This window comes from Maniola jurtina, chromosome 5 (genome assembly GCF_905333055.1).
Source record: "Maniola jurtina chromosome 5, ilManJurt1.1, whole genome shotgun sequence".
In the NCBI taxonomy this organism is placed as follows: Eukaryota; Metazoa; Arthropoda; class Insecta; order Lepidoptera; family Nymphalidae; genus Maniola; species Maniola jurtina.
The window spans coordinates 3,353,479-3,372,383 of record NC_060033.1 but is presented as its reverse complement, the minus strand read 5'-3'; the positions used below and the strand labels follow the sequence as shown (position 1 = coordinate 3,372,383).

The window sequence follows — 18,905 nt, the reverse complement described above, 5'->3', positions numbered from 1 at the left end:
CGCGTATGTCGGCGGGCGCTGGCGCAGACGGAGTCCATACTTGTATAAATTCAATAACTTGAAAATATCACAAACTTGACATTGGCTAATCAGAGTAAAGCCAGATTTTAAAAAAAAAAGTAGTTTGAGCTGTGCAGTCAGTCAGTTAGTTTTTAATTTTATGTATTTAGATATGGATGACATCAAAGAAATGTTAGCATCATCTTATAAGTAAAGGAAACTGAATCTATGAAGAAGATAAATCTAAATCTAATTCATGTTTGCAAAACAACAAGTATTTGTTAAGTATTTCGTACATTGCCGTCCAAGCATTGCAAGGCCAATGTTGTTGCGATTACGAAAGAGATTCCAGACGTATTGAGAATCGAGATACAAATATTCGAATATTAAGCAACTACATTTTTGATTAAGGCCTAAAGCTATTTCGACTGGCTTGTTAAAAAATCTCGTAGGGGCATTTTTTCCTTTAAATTTTTTCATTTAGATCATTTCTTGGATAGTCCTTTACCTGTCTGTTATTATCGTCATCATAATAGTAAATACCTAGGTGTATAGTAATTCGATTGATTCATCTCAACATCCATGTCAGTGATGTCAACCCATTGCCGACCCACTACTAAGTACGGGTATCTCCTACCGGCACGAGAATGGTTTATGTCATGATCCACTACGATGGCCAAGACGTGAGGATTGGCAGAATTCACACACTTTTGAGAAAAATATGGTGAAAGCACACAGGGTTCACGATGTTTTCCTTCCTTTTAATTGCTAACAGAACTTTATCTTTAACGGAATTAACAGAATTCTTCGCGCCAGGAAGCGTTTGAATGAGATAATATGTCAATATAATAATAATTAAAATTCTTCAAGGAGAGGATAAAGACAAGGTTAGGTTTGAGGTGAAGACCTGAAGACCTTAGTTTTAATTTAATGTCTAATAAGATAAATAACGATATGTGAGAAAATTTATGCATCATCAACAAAAAGATAGGTGCATTGTTTCGGAATTATCTCGCTTTAATCCGCACTAATAGCTCGTTCACACAGGCTGCGTGAGCCTTGCGTAAGCGTAGACGTAGCGTGTACAATTGCGTTGTAATATATGAAACATGGCACACCGCTTGCGTATGCCTAACCTAGAGTGTTAGGGGTTTACGCGCGTCATTACGCACGTGTCGCGTGTACGCAATTGGTGTGAATCGGCCTTTGCCAGTGCAGTGAACTGTGTCATGTCTGAATTGTAGAATTTTATTAGAGCGCGCTAGAGTTACTTTTCTTTATTTCGCGCATATAACCGACCCATAGTAAATCTCTTCTTCGACCTTGTTCAAGTGATAAACATCAACTATAACTGGACATAATTAGGTCTTTTGTATCCATCCATCCATCAGCCTGTACGCGTCTACTGCTGGACATAGGCCTTTCCAAGAGCGCGCCACCAAACACGGTCCTCCGCCTTCCTCATCCACCCGCTCCCCGCCACCTTCTTCAGGTCATCGGTCCAGCGGGCAGGAGGTCGTCCCACACTGCGCTTACCGGTACGCCGTACGCGGTCTCCACTCCAGAACACGTCTGCCCCATCGGCCGTCGGTTCTACGAAAAACATGGCCTGCCCATTGCCACTTCAGCTTGCTAATCCTTTGAGCTATGTAGGTCGCTTTTGTTCTTCTGCGAATTTCCTCGTTCCGTATTTTATCCCTGAGAGTGATACCCACAATACCTCGCTCCATAGCGCGTTGAGCGACCTTTAGTTTGTGGACGAGGCCAACTGTCAGTATCCACGTTTCTGCTCCATACGTCTTTTGTATAGGTCTTTTGTATAGGGACTTCCAAATGCGGCGGTTTTGCACCCGCCGCGCCTGGATCCAGCGTCTTTCAGCGATTCCCTTGATGTCATCTGCCCACTTAGAGCGGGGTTTACCAAGCTGTGCTGTTTAGTTTGTAGTTTGTACGTATAAAGTACCTGTTATAAAAACATCAACAATATTAGTTAATAGTTATCATTTGTTTAACAACGCTAACCTAGCGACAAGGAAGGTTGCGTTGGCCTCGAATCAGGTGCTCATCGGTGACGTTAACGATATCTTATATTTGACCAAAGACTTACAAGACCAACAGTGACAGATTAACGGTGTTACAAAAAATGAAACGTAAATGTGTGCGTGAAATAGAGTTGTCCTGACTTTAGCATTTGTATTATCGATAGTCTTACTGGCGAAATCATAGGACACTAATGAGTTAGTTTAACGAAGTGAAGTAAAAAGCATCTTATAATCTTAAAAAATCAAATACATTTCAAATACACAAATAGTAACAAAGCTAAAGCTAGGTAACAGATTATTATTTATTAATGAAATGACTTTAATATTTTATATAAATAATTTATTAATGAATTCTGAGATACTTATAGTTATTTTAACCCCTTATAACATTTTTTATTGATATTTCGATAGAAAACTATTAAAAGACGTTTTAAAAAAATCTTTTTTTGAGAAATAGAGCAATTTTTGGGATTTTCATATAAATTACCGGAATATGTTGGTTTTCCACCTTTATTTTTTTAAAGGGTGCAAGTAAATTTAATTTGATTAATTACAATAACACTCTGATATAATGTCTAAGTGACAAGTTAATAAAAATAAATAGTATATATGGCGCTCAATTCATAGCTAATGACCTCCCCGATAAGCACTTAAATACAGTAATGTACGGGTTACCCTTAACCCTGTATATGAAATCTAAGTCACGCTAAATAAAATAAAAATTAGTGAAAATATTTATTTCGTTCTTTTCTTTTATTGGAAAGTACCTAGTGTTTTATATTGTATTTTACATACATCACATGAAACCTATCACATCAAACCTACCGGTAGACACGATTATCGACTATCGATACTTGTGACGTCATTACTTTGTCAATCCCTATCGTAAACAAACGTTTTTAAATTTTACACAAAATATCCAAAAATTCTTCATTTAGCAATGTAATTTGTTGATAAGTCTTAAGGGAAACCTATCATCTAAGCTTCCAATAGCTATTTTGCCTAATTTTCAAACAACAAATGATGAAATAATGATTATAAACAATTAGTATAAATAATCAGTAATTACCTGTGAAACGTGTATTTACGCGGATTATAACGTCTTGTAACGTCACATTCGCTCACTGAACAAGACACCATGGTGGCAAGACATAGATTTTACGTTTTAATCGTAAAATTATTTAGTAAATGCAAAAAATCACCTCGACTTGGAACAGGCCGAACTCATAAGGACCGATACTCACGTAAACAATGACTTATCGGCATCTTGTTTCGCTATCTCGCTTTCGCTCGCGGCAGTGTGTCTTATCTAACTACTCTCGCTCCCTCACTTTGTCAGTCTTTGAGCGAAGCGAAAATTGTATGTCTATGTATTTGACAGACCTCCGACTCACGGATACGTTCGACAACAAGACAATTAGATTATCGTAAAGTGATTAACCGGACCTCATACATCCGTGTTGCCATGCGATTAAGTATTTTACTGAGCTACGATGTCGTAGAATCGTAATACGAGCCATCTCAGGACAGGTTGGTAGAGCCTTGAGGTAGGCTGTATGGCTAAACTTTTTTAGGGTTCTGTACCAAAAAGGTAAAAATGGAACCCTTATGGTGCGGTTTTACTTCTGTAGTACGGAACCCTCAGTGCGCAAGTCTGGCTCGCACTTGGCTGGTATTTTTAGAAAATGTTTTTCAGAAATGGTACTTATCTGCTGATGTTTAATAAAGTGACAGCATGTCATTGATTTATAAGCAACTCAAACATAAATAATTTGAGCAGATTAAAATGAATAATTGTAATATCACTGTTAACCTGCATTTAGAGCAAATTGATAAATTACTGATTTGATTTGATTTCAGATAATATAATATCTCTAGCATTTAAATTCTAAAACAACTTAAATTAACTCATAACGCTATGGAAACATAAATGTCTAATTTTACAATGATGAGCACTGAAGTTTCACCAGACATCTGAGTGGCAATAAGGTCATGTTCCTTTACCACTTCTTTACCTTCTTTACCTATTTTCTAAAAATTAAGACTCGGAAATCTGAGACTATTTTCAATTTCGTGTTAGTTAATATGTCTCTCGAAGGTGCTCCAGTGGTGAAGTGATTAAATATATGTCGAGTGTGTTGTGGCTGAATTAGACTTTAGAGAATCTGATGAAAAAGGTAATAGGTGCCATCCATACAATCAAATTTTAGTCCATAGAACAGGCAAACCCACCCGTGCGAAGGAAGAATTGAATTTTTTTGGTTGAGGAATGGTTAATTATTATTATAGTAGGTGGTTTGAACTTTTTAATAATGAATCAGTTCATTTAGTTACTGTGGAAAATATATGCGCAAAAACATACAATTTATCTATTTCCCTAAATTACCCAAGTTCTACGTGAGGTAGAATAAATTATTTTAAAGTAACGTATTTCATTTCACGTTTGAAAACGTTTATTTCATTTTCAACCGTAAAGAGTTTTGTGTTTACGACGTGTTTAAAGACTTTGAGAAATAAAACGAACAATAAAGATAAAATGAAGACAATGTTCCGAGACATCTTGTTGCTGGTTTTACGTTTATAATTTAAATAATATAACTGAGTGTATATTTAATATTTACTTATTAATACAATTAATTCTGTTGATGAATGACTAACTGATACAGCTCGCTTAACAATTTTTTATTAGATATCATAATAATATGTATATTGCTACAATCTTATATTCATAGTCACTAAGTATGGACCTCTTATGAAAGCTTAGAGTCATTCAGCAGGCGATGAAATGAGTTTTGTTTGGAGTTTGAAGTGAAATGAGATGCGTAGAAGAATGACAGTAATTCGCGGGGTACATATTTCAAGGTATCGCTAAAGGTTGTGGTCTCAAAGTGCTAGAAAGGAAGGCCTCGCAATGGAAAGGCCAAAGTTGCCAGATCCCTAACTAGGTGGAAAGACGATAATATGAAACGAGATGCAGGGAGCCGCTGGATCCAGGCGGCGTAAGACCGTGGCATGTGCCACGTCTTGCAAGAGACCTAATTAAGTAGGTACGTCCGGTTGTGAACGTCCACGTTGACGACAATCTTATAATTGGAATGATGCCTTTGTCAAAAATAAATTATTTCTTAGGAATTATTAAATAGAGAGTCTTCCAAAATTCGTAAGATCCACGTCCACTGTTAGTTTTAAGTTTGCTGACTATTTTAAACTATCGATTTAACCAAAAATGTACGTCCAATTATGTCAAATGTCTATGACGTCACATCTGTGAATTTCATACAAGGCCCCTTACAAAGCGAGCGTTTTCACGTTTGATAAAAGTCACTGATTTGACTAGTAGTCATCATCCATATTGTTGTGGTTGGCTGAATTTATGGTGTTCTTGGTGCAGCTGTGCATTTTAGCCAATAAGGAAAGAGTGTCAGCCAACAGAGGTGATTGCAATCTTCACCTGTCAATAACTTTGTCAAATGACATCGGAAGCTATATAGATCTATTAAACACAGAGTGAGAAATAATGAAAATTTATTAAGCTAAAAGCTTTTGCTTATGATGTCAATAGTTCAACCGGTGGTACGACCTTTGGATTTCAGGCACTTTCCTTATTTTTTTTTAGATTTTTTTCGATAATAAGTTAGCCCTTGACTGCTATCAATTTTACCATCCACTCATTTACCTACGGACTGTACAAGACAGAATTAAGAGAGTAGGTATTTAATCTGCACCTTCACGCATCAACGATTCATGATAAAGATAAAAAACAATTAAGGGATTACGATTTAGGTTATAGTCGCGGCTTTTCTCTTCATCGTCTATACCTATTATTTCGATGAATAAATTCAAGCATATTAAAAAATAGAATTTCCAATGACACGGACAATTTTTTAAATACTTAGGTGGATTTCACAATAATTTATAATTTTTTGTTCTGCGTAATTGAAGTAAAAAACATTTAAATAATTTAATTAGGTATATTAAATTTGAGAAGACGTGTAATATTTTACTAAGAAATAGTTTTTATTTACGTGTGATTAACGATTCCTTGTACGTAATCCTACCGACCATGACGCGCGTAAAATATTCAAAGCAAATATAACACTTATTTCTCAATTAATAAAGTATATTTTCTCGTGTAGGGTTTTTCCGTTATTTTTTTATTTGGCTACGGTACGCCAAGATGCGTTCAGCATGGCTATTCTGTATCTTTGAAAGTTTTCGTTAGACACTGAGTCCAGTTAGAAATCCATGAAATTTAGGTCACGTGTTTTTCTATTCCGTATCGAATGCGTGGCTAACTAATTACGAGTATCTAACACTTGGCAGTTGGCCAACATTAACATAGTAGCGTATTTTATCGACTTTATATGGCCAAATTAAATATCTCTGCCTGACAGGTAGCGTAGTAGAAATGTAAGACTTTTTAAATTGTACGACTTCGACTAGTTTTTAATTATTATCTATGGACATTTGACATTGACATTACATCAGTTTGAACTTTGACTTGAATTTAAACGGTTTTGTGTTTTGCATAGATTAGTGTTTTGTAGTACCTAACTTTGAATTATGACTATAGAATTACAGTATTCTTGAGTGCTTTTATTGTGTACCTACCTAATTATTCCTTCAGCACACAATTTGAACGAAATCATGAAGCATATTTTGTCTATTTAGATGCCTCCAAGAAGAAAAGTCTCTGTGCGCCAATTCGAACTCTTGGTCGAGTTTGCAGAGACCCATCGCGATATTGCGATGGGTCATCTTATTGGATCAAACATGGTTGGGACATCGTATTGAAGATAGATGTCCCCATTGGGCGCTGATATGTACCCGTGGCACAAAAATGCAGAGCTGCTAGGATCTGCAATAAATATAAAATCCAATTTTTGTGTTAAATTAATCTCAATATTTTCTTCCTCAATTTAAATATCAGAATTTTATTTTTATTTGTTATTTTATTTTATACCAGAAAGTTGTAACAATTAAGAGACAAAGAAAGTAAAAGTGGACAGGGAAGCACTCTATAAGAGATCTCTACCAGTGACCCTTGGCAGTGCGAGAGGTTGTAAAGGGAGTAGAATAGGTACAAAGATAAAAATAGGTACTTTAGTACCTACATGAGACACCTTTAGTTCAATGCGAACAGCTGTCCTTCGTCGAGCGGCTTGGAGGTGAGGCCCGAGTTCCTCTAACACCTGCTGGTAGCCAGCCTTGCTCGAACGAAAGTTCGCAATGAACTCTGTTTCTGGCAGCTCCATTGGGTTATACATATCGCGCAGCCTGCGCCTGTGGACCCGTAGCGCCTTTTGTTGGCGCTGCTCTTCAGCATGCCCCATCAATACGGCACGAGCCATATTTTTTTAAAATTATTATCTACTAGATGATGCCCGCGACTTCATCCGCGTGGATTTAAGTTTTTTGAAATCCCGTGGGAACTCTTTGATTATCCGGGATAAAAAGTAGCCCATGTGCTAATCCTGGATATTATCTATCTCCATTCCAAATTTCAGCCAAATCCAGCCAGTAGTTTTTGCGTGAAGGAGTAACAAACACACACACACACACACACGCACACACACACACACACGCACACACACATACAAACTTTCACCTTTATAATATTAGTGTGACAACATTAACATAACCACAAAATATAGTACCTACTTGCTTACAAAATAACAATAATTTAACTCCGACGAACTAACCTTACTTTATATTACTTACCTTTTTACAACTAATAGGTAAGTACCTAGGTACTAGGTATCAATTTTTTATTATAATATATTTTTCTGAAAAACAGCGGAATTCAGCCGATTTGTAATTAATAAAAATCCTTCGAAATTAAAACATCTCTACATTCGTTGAGATTGCTAAAAAATTATTACCTCTATAAAACGGACGGATTATAGTGGCGAGTCGTAAAACACTGGTCCCGACTAGTTGTTAAAACGATCGTAGCCACCTAATAAAGTTTCTAATTACAAACTGTCATTTTTGCTTAGTGAATAGAGTTTTAAAAACTATCGATACGAAAACATACGTGAAAAAGCATTTCCGGTTTCTATTCCATCCCATTAATGGCTATGATCGAGAGTCATTGTCTATGACGTCATCTTGGTTAAAAACTGACGTTAGCGAATAGAAAATTTGAGTTTGACATTTAATTATTAGAAATTTTCACGAAATTAGTGTGCCACTGAGATACAGCATAACCCTGCAGGTGATACAGACTCTATGGTCATTTACCGTCCACCAACCATATGTAACGTTCGCGGGCGAACGTATTTCGAATGCCGGTGTTCGAATTTCAAATTTTGAATTAAAATTTGTTTATTTTAAATAATTTTTTTCAAACATTAGTTGTGAATATTTTAATCGAACATTTTATCTGTGATCCAGTGAAACTATGCAAAGTGTTTTAACGTAAAGGATTTTTCATTCCTGACTTTATTTAGATGTGAGTTACATATATTTTAATTTACTCCTATGTTTAACCGTTTATTATTTTTAATTAATTGATTACTTTAATCATGGACTAATAATTTAAAACTAAACCATAAACAATGAAAAATACTGCACAAAAAACAACTTATTTTTACAGGAGAGATTTTTTTTCAGCGGCCCTAACCTAAAATGTCGGAAAATTACATTTTGATAATGCTGAGTCGGTACCATCCTGACTACGGAGTTAGATGGATATAATGAAATAAATAAATAATATAATAATAAATAATTTATATTCCATTTTAACTCAATTTAAGAGACAAAAGCCGTTTTTGAAAATCCACAATCGGAATTTCTTATCTATCTACCGTCTTTGATAACAGTTTAATCACTCATCTTTTTTCCTTGCCATCCAAAATCGTAGCTAATGTTATTTTTTACCCGACTGCGGCAAAGTCAAAAGGAAGGGTGAAGGGTTAGAAGTTCGCTAACTTTGTGAGTTGTGGCTTAGGCCACCAACCATCTATGATGGTAATTACTCTCACTCTCACTTTTGATTTATTGTATCTATTTACATAATAATTATCATAATTTGTATCAAAATAAACTATCTTGTTCGCTAGACGCTTAACTTTACTACGGCCAGTTTGAGATAGGTCGTTAAAAATTGGCCAAGTGCGAGTCGGACTTGCATGGGAAGGGTTCCGTATCATCGTACCAGCACTTTTTAATTTTTTACTTAGGTCATTTTACCTAGAATTCTTATTATTTGTTGTTATAGCAGCAACAGAAATACATATTCTGTGAAAAGTTCAACTCTCGACCTATTACGGTTCACGAGATACAGAGCCCGCCGACAGACAGACAGACGGATGGACGGACGGACGGAAAGCGGAGTCTTAGTAATAGGGTCCCGTTGGCACTCTTCGGGTACGGAACCCTAAAAGCTACACAGTATGAATGAAACTATGAATGAATTAATAAGCGGTGAGAGCCTAGTAAATTAAGCCTTGTCTTTTCCCCGGGTTATTGGCCAGGCAGCGCGGGTAGTGTGCGGGTGTGCGGGGCGTCCCCACGCCTCATGCACCGATTGCCATCTCGACCTGTCGTGATGTAAGCATCAAAACTCGATTGCGATAGGTAATATTACGACAATATGAGAAGAAGAGAGAACTCATGTCCACCATCATGCGAAGGAAGCTCGCTTTCTTTGGGCATTTACAGAGAGGAGGACAATTCTCATTCCCAAGATTAGTTTTGGAAGGGAGAATTGCAGGCAAAAGATCTCAAGGTCGCCAAAGACGTAAATGGTTGGACGATATAAGGGGGTGGACAGGGCTTAGTTACCCGAAGTTGAAAGAGGCGGCTTTTAATAGAGAAGCTTTTCGGATGATGATCGCCAAACTTCGTTTCGAAGAAGGCACGCGATGATGATGATGACGACAATATGCTCAATACGCACAACTTTGTTTGTCTTTGAATTTACTTAGTAACTTTTACAACATAATATTATGCTTGTAGGCTTGTTAAAGATTACTATGCCTACAAATACTTGATAAGTACCCAGGTACAGTTTAACAAATTGCTCCTCAGATAACAGAGGCCTTAACCTAGTAGAGAAATATTATTACTTTTTACCCGACTACGGCAACGCCAAAAGGAAGGGTTATGATTTTAGCAGTCTAAGTATGTATGTATTTAAGTATGTATGTAGGTATGTAGGTTTGTATTTATGTGTGTTCCACCATAGCGCCTAAACTACTGAGCCGATTTTGATAAATGAGATATCAATCGATTCGTTATTATAGTCCGGGTGACATAAGTTACGTTTTATACGATTTTACACAATGTCTATCGCTATATATCGGCAGTTCACGGGTAGTAGTTGAGTTAAAATGCTGTTTAACTTTATCTTGTTTGTTGAAAGATTTTCCGTAGAAACATCTTTTACCTAATAGGTACCTAGGTACGGGTTGAATGCCCTAAGTGGAAAATATGTACAAGGAAAAATGTACAAATACTAAGTTGGTATACTTAGCTAATAATTAATAAGTATTATCTGTCTAGGTAAAGGACTGATGAAATGTATCTAATACTACTTGATGCCCTCCTCGTGGATTTAGGCTTTTGAAAATGCCGTGCGAACTCTTTAATTTTCCGGAATGAAAAGTAGCCTTTTTAACCCCCGACCAAAAAAGAGGGGTGTTATAAGTTTGACGTGTGTATGTGTGTATCTGTGTATCAGTGTATCTGTCTGTGGCATCGTAGCTCCTAAACTAATGAACCGATTTTAATTTAGTTTTTTTTGTTTGAAAGGTGGCTTGATCGAGAGTGTTCTTAGCCATAATTCAAGAAAATCGGTTCAGCCGATTGAAAGTTATCAGCTCTTTTCTAGTTATTACTGTAACCTTCACTTGTCGCGGGTGTTATACATTTTTAATTTACACTTGTCAATACATCAAACAGTTAAAATTAAGTTACCATTAGCGCCAAAGTAAAACTTGCTTGTCGGAAACAAGCAAAGGGGATTGCACAAGTCAGTATTCGTATCTGCAAGTTTAAGGTTAATAAGGGTCACGGTCAAAAGTTAACGAACCCTGATTTGTGTAATCCAAAGCTTGTTTTGGTGGTCAAAAATCAACTGGCCCTATACCGAAGACTCAATGTAAGTCACCAAGAAAAATAAATAAATAAAAATATTTTATTTCAGACAGTAATAAATTGTGTCCATAATTTTATACAAATTAAATTACGTAAATTAAAAGTAATTTTAAAATGTAATACTTAATTAAAATTTAAAATTAAAATAATGCAAAATTAAAATAATTAAAGTAATTAAAAAAGAAAAACCTGTACCTAGTATAATTTTGTGCTTATCACGTTTTTACCCACAGAATTTAGAGTATGAATAGAATTGGTAAAGGTTTGTGAGATTGTCACATGCAAATATCTCTATCCACGGAAAAAGGTTAGTTAGGTTTTAAAACTGTGCTTACAGTTTAATATAAATCTATATCGTACTCATTTTGAGTCACCAATCAGTCACAAACTTGTTTTAAAAAACATTCCAAATTCGATTCGAAAATATTTTTAAAAACACCCGAAATTCAATTCGAGATTCATTTGTGATTTATGTTTTAAGCTTTATTAAAGTATTAAAAATTGATTCAAAATGGTTAACATCCACTGAGATTTTTGTCTCTGTTATCTTTTTGGGATTACGTGACAGAGAAAGCCCTATACCACAGTTTTACGGTTTTTTTTTTGTATATTTTTTTTGTACAATAAGTCATAAAAAAATCGGCGTAAACTGTCTCCGTATTTATAAGTCCAAGATCTCAGTGTTGCCAGACGTAATTTTGCTGAGAAACGAAAAGGGTGTGATCAGTGACGGATACCCTTAATCAAATTAAGCAATTGCCTAGGGCATCACGTCTGAGGGGGCACCAGAAGAAGCACAAATAGGACTAATTTGAAAATTCACGCGTTTTAAGTTGACATAGAGTCCGACTAACCCCACTCCCGCTTGCCCACTCGCTGCCCGCTTGTGCATTCGACAATTCGAATGCCTCCGAAATCCGCAAGGCGCATTTCAATAAATAAATAAATTATGCTTTGGTTTTTATTGTTGTCGCACCTACTCCACTTCTAAAGTACGTTACATCTCATCATCTTATTCTACAAAAAAACTAATGTTCTTAGGCGGTAAAGGTTTAAAGACCGATTCTAGTTGACATACGGATAGGGGGGCCCACAGGCATGGATTGCTTAGGGCATCAAGTAGTCTTAATCCGTCACTGGGTGTGATAGAGTAGTGTTAGTGAATGTTACATATACTTATTATATTTGGTATAGACAAATAACATTTCTATTAAGTAGGGCCTTTATATATTTTTTTTGTCCTAAGCCTATTCGTCAGCAGGCTCAGATTTACACAAAGTAAGAATTGAAACATCTCCCATGGGTTAAGTTTTCCAAAAGGAAATAGCCACGAGGAAAAGATAATAGATTATTTAATCTTATAAGTACATCTCTACGAAATCCTGTTCAAGTGTCAGCATACATCCTTGATGGAATATAATCTCGACTATTTGTACGTGAAATGAGTTCTTAAGAACGCATAAGTATGTGGTAGGTACCTACCGGATCTGTGGGATTTTCCGAAAACCTTTTGAAGTATCCGTCTCAGGGTTTTTTTAGGTTCCTGATCACTATAGGTACCTATTATAGTGATTCTTTTAGCAGCTTGGATGTCTCCAATTAGCAAGACCTATTTGGCGTGTGGTGCGATAAATCGATTAGCAACAGGAGGTCTTAATAAAAAGTTTTTTGGTTACATATAAGTCAAGTGCGAGTCGGACTCACCCACGAAAGGTTCCGTACCATCATACAAGAAATTTTTGATTTTAATTTTCATGGTAGCCATTTTGAAATTTTTATTATCAATTGATGTTATAGCGGCAATAGAAATACATATTCTGTGAAAATTTTAACTCTATCTATTCCGGTTCACGAGATACAGCCCACTGACAGACAGACAAACTGGACAGATGGACGAACGGACGGACAGCGAAGGTTTAGTAATAAGATCCCGTCGGTACTCTTTGTGTACTAACATGTAAAATAAAGAACCTAAAAAGTAGGTGAGTCAATTATCTCGCCCAGTCGTTGAACGTCCTTCCAATAAAATATGTGAAGAGACCTGAGTAAAGAGTTCATAATCATTTAAATAATTGCAGATACGTAGCAAGCTCTAGTAATGTTAATTGTACTAAAACAGGTTTCCTTTCTAATCACGTGTATCGCACGCTTTATAGAGTTATTTTAAAACTAGTTTTTCTATGTGACTTTCTTTGCCTCATTTTTTATTAACTAGATCTATACAAGGCGCAAGGTTAAGTTCAAAACTAACACCGACCACTCCTTTAATAATATACCTACCTACCACCTGAACCACGGACAACCGATTCATTTTATTAACTTCCCTACTAGCTGATGCCCGCGACTTCGTCAACGTGGATTTCGATTTTCAAATATCTCGTGGGAACTGATTTCCCGGTCAAAATATAGTATATCCATGCAAATAATCACGTTGATCTGTTGCTCAGTTGCGGCATGATTGAATGATAGAATAGAATAGAATAGAATAGATTTTTATTCAAATAAACTTTTACAAGTGCTTTTGAATCGTCAAATAATTTACCACTGGTTCGGATTGCCGTTCCTACCGAGAAGAACCAGCAATATAGCAGATAAACCAACATACAAACACATTTTAACATTTTTACTATTCCTATTTAGTGAAAGTGATACAAATTGTAATAACCCCATGTTGTAATCTAGTGGAAACACCGCCGATGGGAGTTGGTTCCACGGTTTGCATGTGCGTGGAAAAAAGGATCTGGCACAACGGTCGGTTGAAGTGCACCAGGCACCCAGGTGGTGAGGGTGAAATTGCTAACTTTGCTCAATAAGTTCAAAGTTTTCGTAAGACGTAAACTGATTGGAAAATCCTATTAAATGTAAAGGATTATTTAAATGATACGAAAGCTTGGGAATGAGTTGCCAGTCAGCTTTGATAGTTCTAATAAGTTTATGTGATTTTGTAAAGTGGTGATAATAAAAAAAAAAAGAATTCCCGGCTGAGTTTGTTGTGGGCTCTTCTCAGACATGGGCGCGTTTGGAAGCCTCGTAGCTTTAGTTTTAAGTAACGTAATTAATTATCACCACTATATCGTACAAGTTTAACAATTTCGACCATCAAAAGGAGTACAATTGTACAAACTTTGAATAAATGATTTTGACTTTTTTTTTTTAATGGTGGCGTGCGGTGTGGTTACCCTTCGTTTGCTTCGCCATAGTCGGATAAAAAATCATAGATAAGATTTAGTCTTCAGATTTTAGACCATAGTTACTGTGAGATTTATGCAAGGCTAGGCAGCTTAGGTATTCATACACAGACTTAGCAGAACAGATTTTGTATGTACGCTTTACTTACGCAATCTTTGAATATTACATTAGGTTAACATTATTTTTGAGTAGTCATGGCCGATGGCCTCATTACGATTTGTGAATTACTAACATGGCTTAGTAATTTTACAACTTAGATACAACTATTTAGATGTCAAGATAAAAAATATGGCTACACATCTGACTTGCGAAGGCCTTGTGCCACTCGTGTGCAGCGGTTTGTGGAAATCCTTACATAAGGCCTATGTCCAGCAGTGGACGTCCATTGATGGACATGATTTTACTAACTTAGGTAGGTATTAAATGATGCTCGCGATTTAGTCAGCGTGGATTTAGGTTTTTAAAAATTTCCGTGGGAACTCCTTGATTTCCCGAGATAAAAATTAGGGTCTCATCCCCGGGATGCAACTTGCAAGTTAAGTATCTCTGTACCAAAATTTGTCAAAACTGGTCAAAGAAGGTCGGGCCGTGAACAGATACCAGACCGATAGATACAATTTTGTATTTATTATTTTAGTAGGTACAGATATGGTTAAGTGGAGAGACTGCTTAAAAAAGCGGTTAGACGTTCGTGAGCAAATACCTGAGAGCAAATAGAGTTAAAAATTCGGATGCTCATGACCTAGCTGAGTGGGTGGGACAATTTATTAGGAAAGTGAACTCCATCTAGCTGGAACAACGCTAAGTTCCGACGAACTGAGAACCTCCTCCGTTTTTGAAGTCGGTTAAAAAGGAAAAGTCACAACGTATGTCAGGGCTCGTTCACAAAGCTGGTAAAATTTTGCGAAATCAGAAATTCATATAGGTAACTATTTCATTCTAAGATTGCATTTTGTATTCTTTATTTATTTAGGGTTTCGTAATAAAACAAGGAGCCCTTATAATTTTGTCATACCCATCTATATAAACGCGCATCACAGAATGCTTTCAGAATTTCAGCGTCATGTATAATTATTCGGTTTTATTAAGGCTTTCTTATACATCCATACTAATTTTATAAATGCGAAAGTGTGTCTGTCTGTCTGTCTGTCTGTCTGTCTGTCTGTCTGTCTGTCTGTCTGTCTGTCTGTCTGTCTGTCTGTCTGTCTGTCTGTCTGTCTGTCTGTCTGTCTGTCTGCTACGTTTTCACGGCCCAACCGCTGAACCGATTTTGATGAAATTTGGTACAGACATGGGCTACATCCCGGGGAAGGACATAGGCTACTTTTTATCCCGGAAAATCAAAGAGTTCCTGCGGGATTTAAAAAACTGAAATCCAGGCGGGCGAAGCCGCGGGCATCCTCTAGTAATAAATATACTTGGCCCGCGATAGCCAAAGGAATGCAAGGTCAGGCTCAAAATTACCCTTATTGGGCATATTGTTAAGACTTTTACCAACATTTTAATAAAAACGATTTACAAAAACTTGAGCAGGTGGTGAAAAAAAAACGGTGTATGTAAATACACCGTTTTTTTTTCACCATTGCTGATTAAAATACTTTTTCTTTAATTTGGACATTTTTAACCCACTGGACACAAATCTGAACTCATTTTTGAGCAAAAAGGCCTAAAACGTACCTACTGAAATTGAGTTCAGATTAAGAAATTTCAAATGCTGAATACAAACTTGAACTCAATTCTTAGTAAAACAGTTCAAAACTGTGTTCCCCTACTATCTAACAAAGTGTACAAATAGTAGGTACTTACCCAATTTGAATAAATGCTTTGACTTTGCTCTTTGCTTTCATTAAGTTTTTGCTCATCTTGTATTTTATTTCGTGCAATTACTTACATCATTTTGTTCGCCAGCTCCTCAATTTCTAATCAAGCATTCCGACGTTTACATTATAGTCTAACTCTAACTACTAACCACAAAGTAACCACCATGAACTTTAATACGCCCTGCGGGTATTAGCGTAGCTTTTAAACTTAGTCCGAACTAAGTTAGTGTTGTTCATATTAATTACTTAAGTATAACTTGCTCAACTTACTCCCAGCTTGTTAAAGTAGCTTGTTATGGAAAGTATGACAAGGAACAACAAGCTTACTTTGATATATTCTGCAAAAATGACAAATCTTTTTAGTGTCAGTAATTAAATATTCATTGTGCATCTTTCTTCTTCATGAGATGGACAGACTAAGTGGGATCTGCGATGGTCGTCACCTTAAATGAGCGCACAAGGAAGGCAGCCATCAGAGAGCAGCTTTTCCTTTTATAAAATAAATATAGAATATAGATAAATTTTCCCTACTGGGAATTGAACCCTGGACCTCAATCTTTTAAGTCCATGGCGCCAGGGAGATCGTTTGGGGATGGGTGCGGAGTTTTTCGGATGATGTTCTAGCAGAATGAAATATGGCAGGAATGTTTTGGAAGAACTGTGTCGTGTTGCGTAGCTAGTGGTATTTACTATGCGTGCATGTGACCTGGTCAATATGCAAGTAGTATTATGTCACAGTTAACAAGATTGCCAATGTTAAGTGAGACCGTTAGTCCAGTTTCTAAATCACTAAGTGATCTTGCGTTAAATGAGTATAGTGTATAGAGTATATGAGTAAAACAAGATAAAGTTGAAAACTAAAACGCACCTACGATCGTCTTAGTAAACGCTGCAATATTAAAGTAAAGGTGTTTTTCTGTTGCTTGGTATATTATTCATGAACTCAAAATTTACTCCTCTTTCATTTGACATCCCACTTGATGTAACTTCCGTTAGGTCAATTTTTTTCGTATAAAATACACCCTATGTTACCCGAACCTTTACAGCGACTCAACGGACACCTCATTCATCAAAATCGGCCCAGTAGTCTAGGCGCTACGGTGGAACACACAGAATCTGGATATAAACATACATATCTGTATACATAGACTACTAAAATCATAACCCTTCCTTTTGGCTTTGCCGCAGTCGGATAATAATGGGGCCTATAAAGAAAAAAATATAGTGTCGCAACGTCACGTCGCGTCGGTAAGATTTTTTTTTAGTTTTCACCAATCGGTGTACAGTAGATACTATTCAGAAGGTTTAAGAGTGTTGAACCGGCATGAGCTATTCTTAAGCCATTTTGCCCCCCTATATTTTATTAAACACTGCATTTATGTAAAACATGTATATACTACTTTGTAGAATATTTCCTGTTTTATTAAATTGACAGACAACATTTTGCAATTTATTCATAGTTTATCTTTTATTGCCTAAAATACCAAAAGACTATTACTGAATTTTGGATTTCGTGTCGTCTTTGACGTTCACTACATCAAAAGTTACTTGGTCGATTCTCACAAAGAGATATATTTACCAAAGAAAAGGTCCTGAACTAATAAGATGACAGAACCAAATCTTTCGTTTGGCATTTTTTACATTATAAAAATTCAAACAAAAAAGTCATAATTTCATAAAACTACAGACACATAAAACTGTCATTTGGATGGGTTATTTTTCTTCATTTATAAATAAAACTAAGTACTCATTAAAGAAGAACATATTTGCAATATAAACAGAAAAAAAAATTTAAATTTAATTAATATTTGTTTCCAAAAAATAATCTTGAAACACACTACAAAACCGTGCAACAAGCAATAGTAAATTGAACTAGGAAATTAGTATCGGCCGAGGCCTCTCCGAGAACGGACGTAACGCTTGTTTGCTTAGCAATTGTTATCGGATTATTTACGATTTACCTAAAATTGTAGTGCGACTATCACTTCTCAATACTAGGTATTTTTAATACTCGCTATTTTTTCTTAAAGATAGATTAAAACTTTTTGTATATTTTTAAATTGTGTTTATATGATGCTGTAAGGAATTGCATTCCTAAATCCTGGTGATCCCTCGGGATTTTTAAAGGATCATCCGTTTAGATGTTTTTTACGTGGTACAGAAATGCGTTGCATCCCGGGGACGGGCTATTACGGATAGGCTACTTTTGTCCTGGAAAATCAAAAGTTCCCACGGGATTTTTAGAAACCTAAATCCACGCGGGTGAAGCTGCGGGCATCAGCTAGTTAATAAATAAGTATTGCCTCGAGCAAATAGCTGCATTGGTATCTATTGTTCCCTGTCATTGAAAGGGAACAATTTAATTTTCAAAATTTGAAAAAAATTGTAAAACGCGATTTCGGTAGAGAATAGATCAATGCCTATCAGAGCAGTGGCATTGATCTATATTTTTAATAATTTCTAAAAAATAAATTTTAAATTTTACATGGGTTTCACATTTATTTCAAGAGCTTTTGTAAATATGTAAAACTCAATACTCAAGGTTTCATTATACCGTTTGTGATAAGGAAAACCATGTTTTTAAATAAACGGAAAGTTGAATTTTGTATAATTAGTTATTGACTAGGATTATAATTTTTCAGAATCAAATATTCTTAAAGGCTTATAGTTTTACAGTTATTACCGGCTGACAATGCTATATCCCAATAGCCTTGCTATTTGTCCTAGCCGCTAAATAAAATTTTGATGATTC

General features: G+C 36.0%; 1 protein-coding gene across 4 annotated transcripts in view; it reads left to right on the top strand.

Annotated features, from left to right (window-relative positions):
- The window catches only part of LOC123865711 (laccase-4-like), an 88,582-nt gene that overhangs the window by 31,086 nt on the left and 38,591 nt on the right, over nt 1-18,905 (top strand). Inside the window, exon 1 of one of the 4 annotated variants that reach the window (XM_045906924.1) lies at nt 4,543-4,644. The exons of 2 other annotated variants lie outside the window; for them this stretch is intronic. The gene's annotated coding sequence lies outside the window, so the exon portion shown is untranslated. Of the gene's footprint in view, nt 1-4,542; nt 4,645-8,272; nt 8,497-18,905 lie in introns of those variants that run through there. One more of the 4 variants, XM_045906921.1, reaches the window with a different exon arrangement.